Source organism: Ambystoma mexicanum, chromosome 9 (assembly GCF_040938575.1).
Source record: "Ambystoma mexicanum isolate Mex_15411 chromosome 9, UKY_AmexF1_1, whole genome shotgun sequence".
Taxonomy (NCBI): Eukaryota; Metazoa; Chordata; class Amphibia; order Caudata; family Ambystomatidae; genus Ambystoma; species Ambystoma mexicanum.
The window spans coordinates 745,070,115-745,086,035 of record NC_090931.1 but is presented as its reverse complement, the minus strand read 5'-3'; the positions used below and the strand labels follow the sequence as shown (position 1 = coordinate 745,086,035).

The following is a 15,921-nucleotide window of genomic DNA, read 5'->3' as shown; positions in this document are numbered from 1 at the left end:
TCTCTCCCCTTTTCAAATGGGATTTTGTAAATCGTTTGGCATGCTTCATAATCTTCGCACCTTGCAAACGGTTATTAGTCGCTGTCAGGAGTCACACTATGAGAACATCTGTCTGCTTTATTGACTTTCCTAAAGCGTTTGACTCTGTCGCCCGCAATCAGCTTTGGGTAAAGCTTGCTAGATGGGGTTTTGATCCTTCCCTGCTGTATTTCACTGAGGCGTTATATACTGACACCACTGTTTCCCTTCGGTTGAATATACAAGGGGAGGTCACTAAGGATATACCCACTAACATAGGTCTGAAGCAGGGCTGTGGACTAGCCCCTTTTTTGTACAATTTGAACGTTGCTGACATGGGTCCTTCTATTTGGCTTAGTTCCTACATCCGGGCTTGGTTATGCCGATGACTGTCATTTTGGATCGCACTCCAATTGGTCTGCAGAGATCCTTGGATGCGCTGGCAGTGTATGCACAGGAAAACAATCTACGTGTGAATAGTGCCAAAACGAAAATAATGATATTTGGCAAAAAAAATCTGAAGTCCCTACATAAGTAGAGCTATGCAGGAGAGTTGTTGGAAGTGGTAGAGAGTTATATCTATCTAGAAGTCCCGCTCCACAGTTCTACCTCCCTTCGTAAATATGGTGAGTACATATCTCTGAAAGTAATGAAAAAATGGCTCGTCATTAAAAATATTAATCTCTAATAAGGGTGGTAACAACATAGAAGGAATGGGTGGGATCTCCCGTAAGAGTAAAGTTCCTATGATGCTGTACGGTTCTCCCAGCCTTTCCAGCTCTATGACTAACTGGATGTACAGTCTGGAGTCTCGATTGTTACGCTCAATAATGGGGGTACCTCGTCAGGCCCTGTCGAAGCTATCCGGAGTGAGCTTGATATTCAATCAGTTCGCTCACTATGGTTCTTCCAGAGATCTAAATTGTTCTTGGAGATAAGTGGTACGCCTAGCGAAACGCAGAGTGTGCATGGATATATGGCACGATTATATAAGGGAAATCTATCCAACAGATTTCTCAGGCAATTGGGAATGCAGGTGATTGATCACTTGGATAAACTGGAGATCAATATCGCTGAATTGGTAGAATTGCCTAACTATCTGTTAGTCCTAAAAAGAAAAACCATAAAGGCGGATATTGCGGCTAACATTGAGGCCTTGGTAAAGAAAACTATGTACCACATATATGCCAGCCAGGCATTTGCCCAAGGACGTGTTCGTTCTTATCTAACAAAATTACTTTTCACAAATCTCAATAGCTTCATAGTGTACTTGCGATTTCATATACTTCCAACGCAAGAACACACAGGTAGATGGATGAAATTGCCTTGCTGTCATAGACTGTGCCGTCTCTGTAAAGTGCACATTGATACAGCTCAACATTTGTTGACACAGTGTAAGATCCTTGCTGCTCCTTATTATGCTGGCTATGGGGCTTTTGTACATGACACTTCAGCAATAGCTGGCAGTCTATTTTGGAGTGCTATACTGGGTGTGAAATCCACTGTTATGACTGGAGCCGCATATTACGTGTGGAAGGTGGCTTTGCAATGAATTTCAAATTCAAGTAGTTAGTCGGAAGTACAGTCGCATTTTCTGTTCTTTGTTAATGGTGGCTGTGATTTGAATTTAATATGTTTTTATTAATGTATTGTTTTATCAAGAACTTTCTCTTTTATTGTGTAATGTTCTATTTTATTGGATTTTATAATTATGTGATTAAATTGGCTAAATGTTTGTAATTAACCAAATGCTAAATATGAATGCCCTTTGGTGGTTGAAGGCCTTGAGTCTTGTAGGCCTTAGAAATACATGAAGCTATCCAGCAGGAGATGGATGCTTTTGAGGCTGGTTTCCCTTTTGGGTCCCCAAACGTAACGAAGAGTTGTGAGGAGCTTCTGAGTTTGCTCGTTCTATCGAGGTAGAACTTCAGAGCTCGTCTGATGTCTAGGTTGTGTAGAACCCTGTCAGCATCAGAGACCGGGTTCGGGAAGAAGACCGGTAAAGATACTGACTGGTTCAAATGGAATTCATAAACCACTTTAGGAAGGAAGGAAGGGTGAGTGCGAAGCACAACCTTATCCTTATGGAAAATTAGGAACGGATGTTCCCCAGAAAGAGCCTGAAGTTCACTTATTCGTCATGCAGATGTTACCGAATCAAAAAGGCCAACTTCTAAGAAAGGTAAGGTCGGTCATGGAAATGGGTTCAAAAGGCTTATAACAAAGTGGTGAGGACCACATTCAAATCCCATTTGGGATGAGGGGCCCGAATCCGCAGAAAAAGTTGAAGACCTGCAAAGTGTCTTTTTACGACTGGATTAGCCAGTGAAAAGGAGCAACCGTCTGTAGACAGGTAAGCCGCAACGGCGGACAAATATGTCCTGCATGATGAGACATGTATGCCAGAGGCTGCAAGGTCAGATACAAAAGACAAAACATTGTCAATAGAAGCATGCCTGGGATCAAGGTTTTGGCCAGACACCAATGGCAAAAACGGAGCCACTTGTTCTTGTATTGAGCTCTTGTAGAGGGCTTTCGTGCCGCTTGAATTATATGCATGTTGTCCTGTGAGAAGCTGAACTGCCCAAATGATCGGAACTCAGTCAACAGGCTGCCTAGCGGAACAATTGTGGGAAGCGGTGCCACAACTGGTGACTGCTCTCTTGAAGGTGGTCGGGAATCTGCGGCAACCTGATCGGACATGACACAGACAGGTGCTGCAGCTCGGGAAACCGAACCTGGCTGGCCACCAAGGAGCTATGCAAAGGAGAATGCAGTTGGATGCACTCCTGAGTTTGCAAAGTGACCGATGAATCAGTGGTAAAGGAGGGAAGGCATAAGCTTTCATGTTGTCCCACAGGATCTCGAGGGCGTCCCCCAAGGAAGACACTCCGAATCCGTCCCTGGACGCATAAAGAGGACATTTCCTGTTCGATGTCACAAAGAGGTCCTCCTCTGGAATACCCCCATTGCTGAGAAATCTTGGTGAGAACATTGTTGTTCATCTCCCACTCGTAACTCGCCACAGACAGGCGGCTGAGGGAGTCTGCAGCCACATTGATGTGACCTGGAATGTGCACAGCTTGGAGCCAGACATTGTGTTGGATAGCCCAATTCCAAATTTGAACCGCAAGGTCCACCAGAAGGGGAGACTTGGTGGTGCCTGTTTGTTGATATAGTCCATCGCTATGGAATTGTCTGTGCGAATTGGAACCACACTGTTGGTGATAGAGGGTTGAGAAGCCTTGAGCGCCAGAAAAACTGCCAGGAGCTCCAGATAATTGATATGGAACCGCCTGTATTGAGGTTTCCACAAATAATACACCTCGAGGTGACTCAGTGTCACTCCCCACCCCAGAAGGGAGGAGTCTGTAGTAACTGTCACTTGTGGGCAGGGCTCCTGGAAGGAGGTCCCCACTGAAAGGTTGTTGGCAGATGACCACCATTGAAGATCTACCATCAAGCAGGATGGAACTGGAATCATCTTGGAATCGGGGTCCGTAGCCTGGGACCAGCAGCTCCAGAGAGTAAACGTAGTGCGCCTCATTTTCAGGCACGCAAGAGGTAGAGCTAACATGCAAGAGGCCATGAGGCCCAGGAGTCTCTGGAACCAACAAGCCAACATGTGGGAGGACTGCAGGAAGAGCTGGCACGTGGTTGAAAGGTCCACCATCCTGTCCTCCGTCAGGAACACCTTGGTACTGACGGTATCCCAACGGAACCCAGAAAGATCAGGTCTTAAGAGACCGTCACCGCCGATTTCCGCCTGTTCACCGACAGCCCAAGATGGAACAGGAGCTGAAGGAATGACTGAAGGTTGGCTGTAGCGGCCTGTGGCCATGGACTGCGCAGGAGCCAATCGTCCAAGTATGGATATACGTGAACCCCCAGCAGTCTGAGGAATGCTGCGATGACCGACACCGTCTTCGTAAAGACACGCGGTGCCGAGCTGTGACCAAACAGACGAATACAATACTGGAAGTGTTGCGTTCCCACGGAGAACCGCCGATATTTTCGATGCGGGCTCCAAATCAGAATATGCATGTATGCATGCTGAAGGTCTACCACGCTGAGCTAATCGCCCTTCCGTAGAGAGGACTTTATCTGGTAAGGCGTAATCATCTAGACTTTCTCTTGGGGTAGAAAGAGATTGAACTTGGATAGGTCGAGGATAGTGCGCAGGCCAGCCTGGTTATGTTTGGGCACTGTAAACAGACTAGAGTAAAAGCCCTACCCTTGCTCCCTCAAGGGAACAGGTTCCACTGCTGTGAGGTCTAGAAGTTTCTGTACCTCGGCTCTGAGAGAGGGCACCCCAGTCTGCTGGGGAGACGGTGGGGCATGGGGGAGGGGTAAGCGGAAGCCCGCCCAAGCGACGGACAAAACGCATCAGACGTCTGTGATGGTCTGCCACGCTTCCAGATGAGACGAAATTCATCCTCCCACCAAAGTCTCGTGCGACTGATAGAAACTCTAATTTAGATGTTTTATCGGCAGAGAGACCACCCGTTGCTGAAGAGGAGGCTGTTGGCAGAAAAACCAGCCACCCTGCCGTTACCATTTACGGCAGAGCCTGCCAGCTGGAGCATCTGCTCGACGCGCATGGTGGTGCTGAAAGCCTCTGAAACCAGAGAAGGACCTTGTTTGAGACCCTGACCTCTGAGTATAAGGTGCCTTTGCTGGAGTTTTCGCAAGGACCGACAATGACTTAGCAGTTTGAGAGCTTGCCTTGGTCTTTGCGAGTTCCTCATCCATGGTGGAGTGGAACAGTTCTTTAACCCCGAAGGGGAGATCAAGGACCTTGCCCTGAACTTCCTTCGAAAACTTTGTAGCAAGCAGCCACGCTTGGCGGGAGATATCTACTCTGACCATCAGGCCTCGGGCGGAAGTGTCTATGTGATGGGCCGCAGCCTCAAGTAGATCCTGCGTCAGAACCCTGGCATCAGATAAGCTGCCCTCAAAGTCTTCGAGCCTATCAGGAGGAATACAATCCTGGAACTCAGCTAGCTCCATCCACAGTTTGACATTGGCAGCCGACAGGATAAGCTCAGTATTACCATGGCGCACCTGAAGAGCAGAATTGGAAAACCTGTTTTTCCCAATGGCTTCAAGAAGCTTGTCCTCCTTAGAAAAGATCTGAGACGCTGCATTGGAGGATGTAGAGGCCGGCTTTGACTGGAGCGTAGCTGGTGCCACCACAGTCGAGCAGGGGAGAAAGCATGCTAAAAAGGATATGTCCTCTTAAGCATGAAGCTCTTAGCAAGCGTCAATTTTCTTGTTCAAGTGCTGCCCGGAATATCGTTTTTCCCAAACCTTACGGGACTCGGCCAGGATATCCTTCTGAAGGAACAGGCCAGTACGCACCTGTTTCGATAGAGGTAAAGGCTCCCGAAAGTACCCCCTCTTGCCCCGAAAGCATGGCTGACAGAGCAACAAGAGTCTTTTCCACAGTGAAAAGTAGAGGCAGAGGAGGCAGTGGGGGAGGAGGCCCCACTGAAAGGGGTGGGGAGGTGGCACTGCCGGGACTTGCATAGGGATTGCTGGAGCAGGGGCCGGTTCAGGCGGCTTAGGATACATTTCCTTAAACAAATCCCTAAAGTACTCCTTCATGGGATCAGAATGCATCAGCTTCTGAAACTGGTCAAAAACTCATCCTAAGACGAAGGTCTAGGTGCCGGAGTGGGTAAAGGCCACTCGGAAGGGGCATACCCCCAGGATCGCAAAAAGGATGCTGTCAGGATGTTCCCCCACCATTTGGATGCATGTAGATCGAAGGCGCAGATGTAGGAGGGAACGAGACTGTATGGGGCAGCAGAGTTAAAACACGCCAATCCACTGGACGGCAGAACAGGTTTGTATTGTCCACAAAACATGGAAAAGGCTGCTCTGCCCCAAAAACAGGCCCCTCGGCACAAGGCGTGGAGAACGTTGGTGTAAGAGAGGTAGTCAAAATGGCCACCGTGGACCACGGTTGTTGGACCGCCATTTTGTCAATGCCTGAGGCGAACTGCATGACAGGTGTAAGTGAGGCCGTGGTCACCACAGTGGAGTCAGGGGTCTTACTATCCATTTTAGCCTTATGACAAGTATTTCTGAGACACCTTAGAGACGGCTGACAGATTAGCCCCAAGTGACCGGCTACTCTCCTACCTCAGCAGGATTGGTTCCACCACAGGTCTGAGTGTGGGAAGGCTTAGACTCACTCCCTGAAGCCAGAACCCCCAAAATCTTGCTGGTCTTAGAAATAGCCCCAAGGAGGGGGAACCACGGGAGTAACCCAGGTACCTTAAGTCACCTTGAGAGGGACCTCAAGCCAAGACTCGGTGCACTTAGTTCCAGATATGGAAACCTCAGGGTTGACCCCAGTGACAAGAGCCCCAGAAGGACTGGGCCCAGCTTTAGCCCCTAAAAGGGAAGATCATGATTTTGCCAGCCCCTTTGCAGGGGACCTCGGAGGAAGCTCCGGAGCGCCTTTTTTGCTCCCTTTCAGGACACCTCAGGGAGATCCCTGGTAATAGGACTGCTTGAGCCCCTACCGGAGCCAGAAGACCCCAGAAGGAGTCCCCTGGCTGGGGTGCCCTGAAACCGAACGAACTTAGCGGCAGTTTCCTTTTCTCTTCAATGAACTGCTGTAAATGTGATGGCTGAACGCGTTGAAGGACCTTCTTCCACCTGACAAGTCAACGCTGGAGTGCCCGGATGGAGAGGGAGTCGCAGTAGAAGCACAAGTCTCAACGGTGATCAGGGCCGAAGCACTCCAGGCAAACAAACGTTTGCGCGATGAACAAGACACCAATCCCAGACACTCTGGCATAGACGTAGGAAAGGTGACCGTGGAACCGGAGCCGGAATGAAGGACAAGGGAACAAAATGAAAAATATTCCCTGTGAGACAAGCGCGTCCACTGCGCGGAGAAAAGGACTGAAGGGCAATGCGCAGGGCGGAGCTCAGGAAGGAGGGGCTACGGTCATATGCGGTGGCCCCACGTAAAAATAAAAGGACAACAAAGTTAATTGTATGATGCTATTAAAAAGTGCTCTGGTCCCGTCCCAAAGAACGGAATGTCCCACAAGTATGGAGAAAAGGGGATGGGACATAGCAGTAAGTCAGGTATAGCTGTACAGGGCTATGCACCGTTACCATATGCCAGGCAAGGACCTATATGCTCTGGGGAAGCCCTCACACTCCTGTTAGAGGATCTCCAATTATGGCCAGTACATCTACAGTCCAATTATGCCCATCGTGCAAACATTTCCAAAAACGGCTCCGTGAGACTTAGCTTCCAAACCACCTTCCAGTACAATGCCAGGTATTCAAGTTTCTCTGCGGTGCCGCACACAAAGAATGAGTGCAGCATTCAACACTCTGGTACCCTTGCATTACAACTTAGCCCAAAACACAGTCAGAGGTTCCCCAAAAACACTGTACGTCTACAGTGGAGCCGGTCTTCGCGGTGCTACTATCAGGTGCGAGAATGAAAGCACTGAAGGGATAGGAGCGAGGCAGCAACACTGCGAACAGTCTGTTCTACAGCACATGAGCCGGGAATCAAGAATCCAAGATGGCGTCAAACTCCAGCATAGGTGTAGTCTGCCTCACAACGCAATGTGGGGCTCAATCATTAAGCACATGTGATTACATTTTGTCTGGATCACAGAGCCAATTCCTGTGGCATGGGGTTCCTCATGATGAGTAATGTCCCAGGGGGCAGAGTTTGATTGGTACAAAAAGGACACTTATTTTAGGTGGAATGTGGGTTTTTGGAGGTAGAATACGAGTCGCTTTGCAGTGTTATTGGGAGAACAAAGAATTTGAGCAGAAGGACGGCGACTGGAAATAGCTGTCCAGTGGGCTGGACAGGAGGATAGAGGTTATGATGAGTAAGAAGGCGGAGAAGAGGAAGGTTGTGGAGAAGAGCAAGGAGGTGGTGTTAAGTTTGAATGACACCAGCACACAGGCTTGTATGAAGTAATGTCCTTTATTACTTCTTAGTAATATGGTCAACGACCCCCGGGAGGGTTTCAACCACCGTCCACCGTCTGCCTTTCTCCTTCTCTCCCGGTGCCCGGAACCTGGAACTCCTGGTGTGGAGATCCACATTCCAAGCGCATGCAAACCATGACAGTGAAAACATGTATTGCTTAAATGATACACTGATATCCTAACACCTCCTTCCTTTCTAACATTTTGAAAGCAATAACTATACCTCTAATGACTGAACAAATGTTATTAATTTAACTGTGTTAAAATCTTAGAATATAACCAAATTCGAATATTAATGTACAGGTATGAGGAGCCTAAGATAAGTTAACTTCCATTGCGAAATTGGACTTGTATGTCAATAGTGGTGGAGATGACAGAAACTTATGTATGTCTGTCACTCTCTTCCTCTGGAGCACTTGATAATTGCTACTCTCTCCTTGTTCCAAATACCTCCACCTCTGACTAATACTGATGAACCTAAATCTTTTACCACTTGTTTGGGTTCAGAATACAAAGATGCCCCTTTGCGTACCTTGGTTGGTAGCTTAATTTTGATCCAATCACCTTCATTAATCTTAAATTCTTTGCAACAGTTTTTTAGATCATACCTTACCTTGGATTTAACTCCTGCCTCAAACATTCTATTCCTCACTCTTCCCACATCCACTGCAACCATCCTGGATTTTCCCATCCATCCGGGACATAAATGTGAATTGGGTTTCCTACCTCTCAACATCTCAAATGGAGTCAATCCTGTAACACTATGAGGCGTAATTCTATACTGAAATGTCCTTTCCATTGCTGTCCTGAACCAATCCCCACCAGTTGCTACTGCAATTCTTATAGCTTCCATCAACGTCCTGTTGAAGCGTTCAACACATCCATTACTTTGGGGATGATAGAGAGAAGTGTTTACCTGTTCAATACCATTCTTATCTAAAAAATCTTTGAACTCCTTGGATGTCAATTGAGATCCATTATCCGACAAGCATTTCCTGGGAAAACCTTCTCTCCAAAATAGTTGTTCTAGAAATTTGGAAATACTGCTGCTAGATATGTCTTTAAGTAAACAAACCTCTGGCCATTTGGACAATAAATCTATGACCACCAACAAGTAACTGTCACGAGTCCCTCCTATATTAAATGGTCCCAATAAGTCTATTGCAATCTCATCCCATGGTACCCTCGGCGTTTCCCTAATGACCATGGGTGTTTTTTGTATTCTCAAACCTTTGTTTCCCTCCAGACACTCTGTGCAATCCTTGACCTGCTCTTCAATCTCTTTGTCAATTCCAGGCCACCAGAACTCAGCCCTTATTATGCCTTTGGTCCTAGCTATACCTAAATGTCCTTCATGAGCTGTCTCGACTACTTGTCTCCTCATTCCCTGAGGAACTATCATCTGATGCCCTCTATATAGATACTTATCATTGATCCATAAATCTCCTTTAACTCTGGCAAATCCACCCATATCACCTTTGTAGTTCATTACTCCATTTTCTCTTACTAATGTTAATACTTTCTGATATATTGAATCTTCACTACACGCTTTAACCCACTCATCTTCCTTTAAGGACTCGTGCACCTGAAAAATTTCAAATGTTTCTTCCTGATTTGTTTGCTCTACTCTGATGTGACCTTCTCTATGAACAGATCTTGACAAGGCATCTGCCACGACATTGACTTCACCACTAATGTGAATCATGGTAAATTGCAAACCTTGAAGAGCTGTTACCCACTTCATTATGCGTCTTGATACACCTTCCAGTCCACCCTTGGTAAAAATACCGACTAACGGTTTGTGATCAGTACAAATCTCAAATTTCCTTCCCCAAAGAAACCTTTTGAATTTCTCAACACCCCAAATACAAGCAAGAGCCTCTTTCTCCACCACTGAATATCTGACTTCAGGATCTTTAAGTGATCTTGAAGCGAACGCTATAGTATGCAGCCCTTCTGAATCTTCTTGCATAAGCACTGCCCCTATGCCATAGTCACTGGCATCTACAAAAAGTAGTGTGGGTTTCCCTTCTTCAAATGTCTTTAGAATGGGAGCTTCAATTATGGCCTTTTTTATCCTTTCAAACTCACTCTTACAGTCTTCACTCCATTTAAATGTCACACCTTTGCGCGTGAGCTTTCTCATGTGTCTTGACATGTCTGACAGATTCTTGATAAATTTGCCATAGAATTCAACTAACCCTAAGAATGATAACACTTCTGCTTTAGATTTGGGATCTTCCATTTTCCTTATTGCTTCAATAGCCTCCTCTTTAGGTTTGACTCCCTCAGCAGTGATTTCGTGACCTAAATAAACCACTTTACTTGCTTTGAATGTACACTTTTCTGACGCTATTGTTAAACCGGCTTCACCTAATATGTTTATCACCCTTTTTAACCGCCTGTCATGTTCCTCCTCATCTCTGCCACAAACTAGAACATCATCTTGGTAGTACATTACTCCTTTCTCTCCACCTAGTAACTTGTACATAATACTCTGAAATACACTCGCCGCCGACACCAAACCAAACGGCATTCGTACACACCTAAATAAACCATTGGGGGTAATAAATGCAGTTAAATCTCTGGAATCTGGATGCAACTCAATTTGGTGGTAAGCTGACTTGAGATCCAAGATTGAAAATATTTTAGATCCAGAAACCCCCACCAGTAGATCATCTATCCTGGGTAGTGGAAATCTATCTGCTACCACCATACTGTTGAGATGTCTTAAGTCAATGCATATTCTCAAGGACCCAGAGGCTTTCCGAACTACTACTATGGGGCTCACCCATTCTGAAGATTCAATTCTTTCAATAACCCCTTCATCTTCCATTTTTTTTAATTCACTTTCTACACCCTCCTTAAGTGCCAGGGGAATGGTGCGTCATTTCGCAATCTTGGGAACCGCCCCTTTTTTAAATCGTATTTTGTGAACAAATCCCTTCATACATCCAAGTTTGTTTCCCTTCTCACTCACGCTCTCACCATTCACTGTTAAAACCTGTTCCGGATGACTTGCTTCAAGTCTGATTTTTAGTTCAGCTTGGTCACTCCACGATAATAACTCTCCTCCTTTGTTGGCAACAAATAGTCGTGGTGGCTTCTCTATCTTTAAACTTCAATTTGGCCTCAAAGTATCCTATTATCTCTATTGGTTTGTCACCATATGCATTCACCTTAACTTTGTTTTCTCTCAATGTACAGCACTTAAATCTCTCTTTCCATACCTGTACTCCTATTAATGTGTAATCCGCCCCACTATCCATAAGCATCACTATTTGTATCCCATTAACCAACACCATGGCATATGGCTTTTTCTTCTTCACTTGCCCATCAATGGCATTCACCATGAATACTACCTCTCTGCCATTCTCAACATAATCATCCTCCGCATTATTTACATTGACTTCAAAAACCTGACCTGAATTGGAATTAACATTTCTACAACATCTAGCGATGTGTCCACGTATACCACAATTGTTGCATATGACATGTGTTGCAAAACATTCCTTGTCCGATGCTACATGTGAGAAACTCCCACACCGGTAGCACCTTCTTGTTGGGACATCTCTATTTGTCACTGCTTCTTTTGGACATCTGGAAAAGTTAGCCTCTCGTGCGAAATTCCTATTGTCTTTGACCCACACTTGGCGATTCCAACTTTTCCCCGCTGCAAGTCTACTCTCCTGTCGATCCTCGCCTTTTTTTTCATACTGTACTTGTCTTTTGGAAAAGCTTGAGCCCATCCTCGCCTTAACTTTTGATACTTTCTGAACTGTGCCCTCTGTTTCTTCCAACTTGGGTTTTTCTATGTTCATCTGATTGTCTGCTTGCAGTAACTTTATGCATTTATCAGTGTGTTCCACCATCTTTGCAATCTCTATTGCTCTATCTAATGTAGGGTCCTTCTCCTTCCAAAGTTCTTTCCTAATATTGTCATTGTTGCATTTGATCATTAATTGATCCCGTATGTGTTCTTCTTGACAGTGAGAAAATCTACACTTCACTGCTAAGCCCCTCAGTGCTGTGATAAAGTCTTCTATGTTCTCTCCATTCTTTTGTTCCCTGGTGGCAAATTTGTATCTCTCTAAAATAATGTTCTCCTCTATTTTGTAATGTTTGTCCAGCTTGGCTAGTGCCTTCTCATATGGGCCTGTGTCTGGTGCATCCGTAGGCTCTGGTAATTTCCTTAGCACTTCCTGGCCTGCTGTTCCTAGGCAATGAAACAATAAGGCTTCTTTCCTTTCATTGGAATAATTAGGGCCAAATACTGCTAACGCGTATTTATGAAAGCCTTCCTTCCAATCTGTCCATCGTACTCTAGGTTCTCCAGGTGAAGGCAAGAAGAATACTGGGGCCGGAACATTTGCCATTGTGTACTGGTACCAGAACTTGTATATGCTATGCTGTGGTACGGTTTGATATTTCCCTCAATACAACCACGTAAATACTTGCGTTGTGAATGCTATGCTGCAGTACTGTTTCACATTTCCCAACTTCAACCATGTAAACTCTTGCGTAATATGACTCACCCGCCAACTTGTGCAATGTGGTGCTATGGTTCTTCTGGTGTTGGGACACACCCTCATCCAGTGTCCTGCAGTATACTACACTGCTTCCTTCTCGCCGGGTCGATGAATTACTTCTGAATTGATCTGTTTCCGTATGTTTATTTGCGATCGCTGGCCCGCCTACGTGTTTCTATTCGTTGCGTGAGGACGTCGGTAGTGGCGTCCGTTACGCCGTAGGGTCCTTTTCTCAGTTATAGTAGTTGCGTCCTTGAAAATTGTATTCCGAACGCTAACAGTGCGTCTTCCGGAATGGCGTTAGGATGCGCCTGCAGGTATTTGAAAGTAAACTTCTTTGCACAATGTCACTTTTTGTGCTTGATTGAAGTATCGTCGGTGTCTGTGTCACGTTGATTCCTTTCTTAAATAGTAATCCTGGATAACGTATCGCTGCATGACCGATAGTTTCCTCTTTTCCTGAATCGTATATGTAGAGTTGTTGGTTGGTATTGTGCCGGGGGTCGTCTCTGAAAATCTTTTATCCTCGTCGCCAGTTGTTAAGTTTGAATGACACCAGCACACAGGCTTGTATGAAGTAATGTCCTTTATTACTTCTTAGTAATATGGTCAACGACCCCCGGGAGGGTTTCAACCACCGTCCACCGTCTGCCTTTCTCCTTCTCTCCCGGTGCCCGGAACCTGGAACTCCTGGTGTGGAGATCCACATTCCAAGCGCATGCAAACCATGACAGTGAAAACATGTATTGCTTAAATGATACACTGATATCCTAACAGGTGGTTAGGAGGGATAAACGTGGGGAGGATGTGGTGAAGAATAAGGAGGTGGTAAGATGAAACATCAGATCAGTGAAGAGGTATATATTTAAGAGGAGTTTGGTGATGATATTGAGGATGTGAAGGAAGTTGACTAGAGGTGAAGACTGATACTGACCAGGTGCACGGTGCTGAGACACAACAGATCAGCAAGGGAGAGGAGGAGCAAAGGCAGCGGAGGAGCAAATGCAGAAGCAAAGAGGAGGTGCTTCGAAGCACAGATGGTTCTCCTCAAGTTTCATAGTGGCACAGAGGCTGTTCCAGAGGGAGGCCGCAGCCAAAAACAGAGATCTACCCCCAGCTTGTTTCTTTGAAAAACAACTGACCCTGAGGGTGTTAGATGTGGCGGAGCGAAGAGCTCAGGGGGGGAAGGTATTTACGGAGGGACAGCTGAAGGTATGTTGGACCCAGGCCCCAGAAAGCCTTGTGGACAATGCAAAGAGTCTTGAATGTTATCCTTGCAGCCACTGGGAGCCAATCGACAGATTTAAGGGCTGGAGATCCTGGGGATTGAGGCCAAGGACAAGCCTCCCAGTCCTGGATAAGTTGCAAAGGGCGGAGAGTAGAAGCATGGAGATTTAGAAAGGGGCTGTTGCAAAAATCCAACCTAGAGAGAACCAGGGTTCGAGAGACAGTGTGGTTCTGGGGGAAGGAGAGGAAAGGCAGAATACCTCTTAGGAGGTGCAGTAGGAAGTTTCACATTTTAGAGACGTCAGAGATGTGGGCAGCAAAGGACAGCGTGGAGTCAAAGATGACCCAGAGGTTCTTAGCCTCGCAGGTGGGGGTAGGAGGAGGGCCAAGGGAGGCTGGCCAGAGAGGGAAAGAAAAAGAGGGTGAAGGTGTGCCGATGAGGAGGATCTCCGTCTTGCAGCGATCATTGGCGGCACACCAATCCTGAATGACAGATAGGCAATCAGAGATGAGCGAAGGAGAAGAGGTGGCTGAGGGAAGCCTGAAAATGAGTAGAGTGTCATCAGCATAGCACTGAAAATTGGAGCAGAAAATGGCAATGCAGTGGGCGAGAGTTGCCAGGTATTGGTTGAAAAGCCAGGGTGAGAGGTTAGACCCCTGGGGAACACCGCAGGTAGAAAGGGAGCTAGATGAAAGGAAGGACCCAAGTTGGACCTGGGAGGGTCGATGAGAGAGGAAAGAAGTCAGCCAGGCCAGAGCCTGATCTGTGATACTCAGGGCATCTGGGTGCCAAGGAGGGCCCTATTCTCAACTTGGCGCAGTGAATGTGCTAAACAGCATGATTCACTGCGCCAAAAGAGGACGCCAAGGCTTCACTACTATTTTCAAGTGGGCCTGGGCGTCCTCGTAGAGCACGACAGTGATCTGTGAGGATTGCGTCTTTTTTACCGGGCGCAATCCAATCTCGGCAGCATTTTTGTAAAATAACGACATATTCGTTATTTTACAAAAATGCTGCATAGAACACAGATTAACACATTCCTATGCACCAAAGTGAGCAGCTTCAACATTGCAGGATGTTGAAGCTGCTTACTTTGGTGTATAGGAAAGTGTTCATATACATATACACCTGTATGGTGCTCGCTTTGGTGTACCCGTGTGTTGTATATGGACACTTTCATGTACACCAAAGCAAGCAGCTTCAACCTTGAAGCTGCTTGCTTTGGTGTACATGAATGTGTCCATATACAACACACGGGTGTATATGAACACTTTCATTTACACCAAACAAGGCTTCTTGTGGCACTCCTCCAGTTTAACAGCACCAAAAGGGTACCGTATATGTGCGCTAGTTTAGCGCACATATTAAACTGGCGAAGTGCCACAGGAATAGGCTTCCAAAAAGCCCATTTACAAATGTGGCGGTTGATAGGTTGGTTTCCAACCCATCCCAGCAACCACCACATGTATTCCAAAAGTGGCCATTCCTTCCAACTTTGGAGGAATGCGCCACCTTCAGAATAGGTCTTAAGTATCGAAAAGGTTGTTATTCCTTTTAACGTCCTTTTCGGTACTTAACACCTGGATGAGAATAGGGCCCCGAGTGGTAAGGAAGCAACAGACACACTATAACATTGAAGGGTGTGAGTGGAGGTGAGGTGGAGGTAAGAGCATGTGGCAAGGTGAGGAGAACGAGAAAGGGAAGTCAGGCAGTGTATGAAAGGTCCCCTTAGATAGTGGACAGTTACAACTTGTTGAGAGAGTAGATAAGGATGGGTATCAGGAACTGGAGGCAGAACCTCAAGTCAGGGTGATATTGAAGGTACCGTTACCCAACATTTATAGACTCTCAGGTGGCCATCTCTTGATGGAAGCAATAGGGCTCATTTACACCTTGCCCAATCCTAGCTTCCACCTCTGCCCAGACCTAACATGAGGTACACATTAGGCCACAACATACAGACAAAGAAGGATGAGGAACATTTGGTAATGCCAGGAGGTGAAGGTGGTAAAGGGGAGGAGAAAGAGAATGTAAAATCAGGAAGTGGTGCAGTGGAGGAGGAAGATTTGATACCATCAGGTGGTGGGGATGTGTGACGAATCCGAGGATGTCGTCCCTTTTCTTGGGCGGGGAACCCTTCCCGACTGGCTTGGATAGAACAACCCC

General features: G+C 46.3%; 1 protein-coding gene across 5 annotated transcripts in view; it reads right to left on the bottom strand.

The window, feature by feature from the left end:
- The window catches only part of MFSD6 (major facilitator superfamily domain containing 6), a 598,811-nt gene that overhangs the window by 268,747 nt on the left and 314,143 nt on the right, over positions 1 to 15,921 (bottom strand). The gene's annotated exons all lie outside the window — the stretch shown is intronic.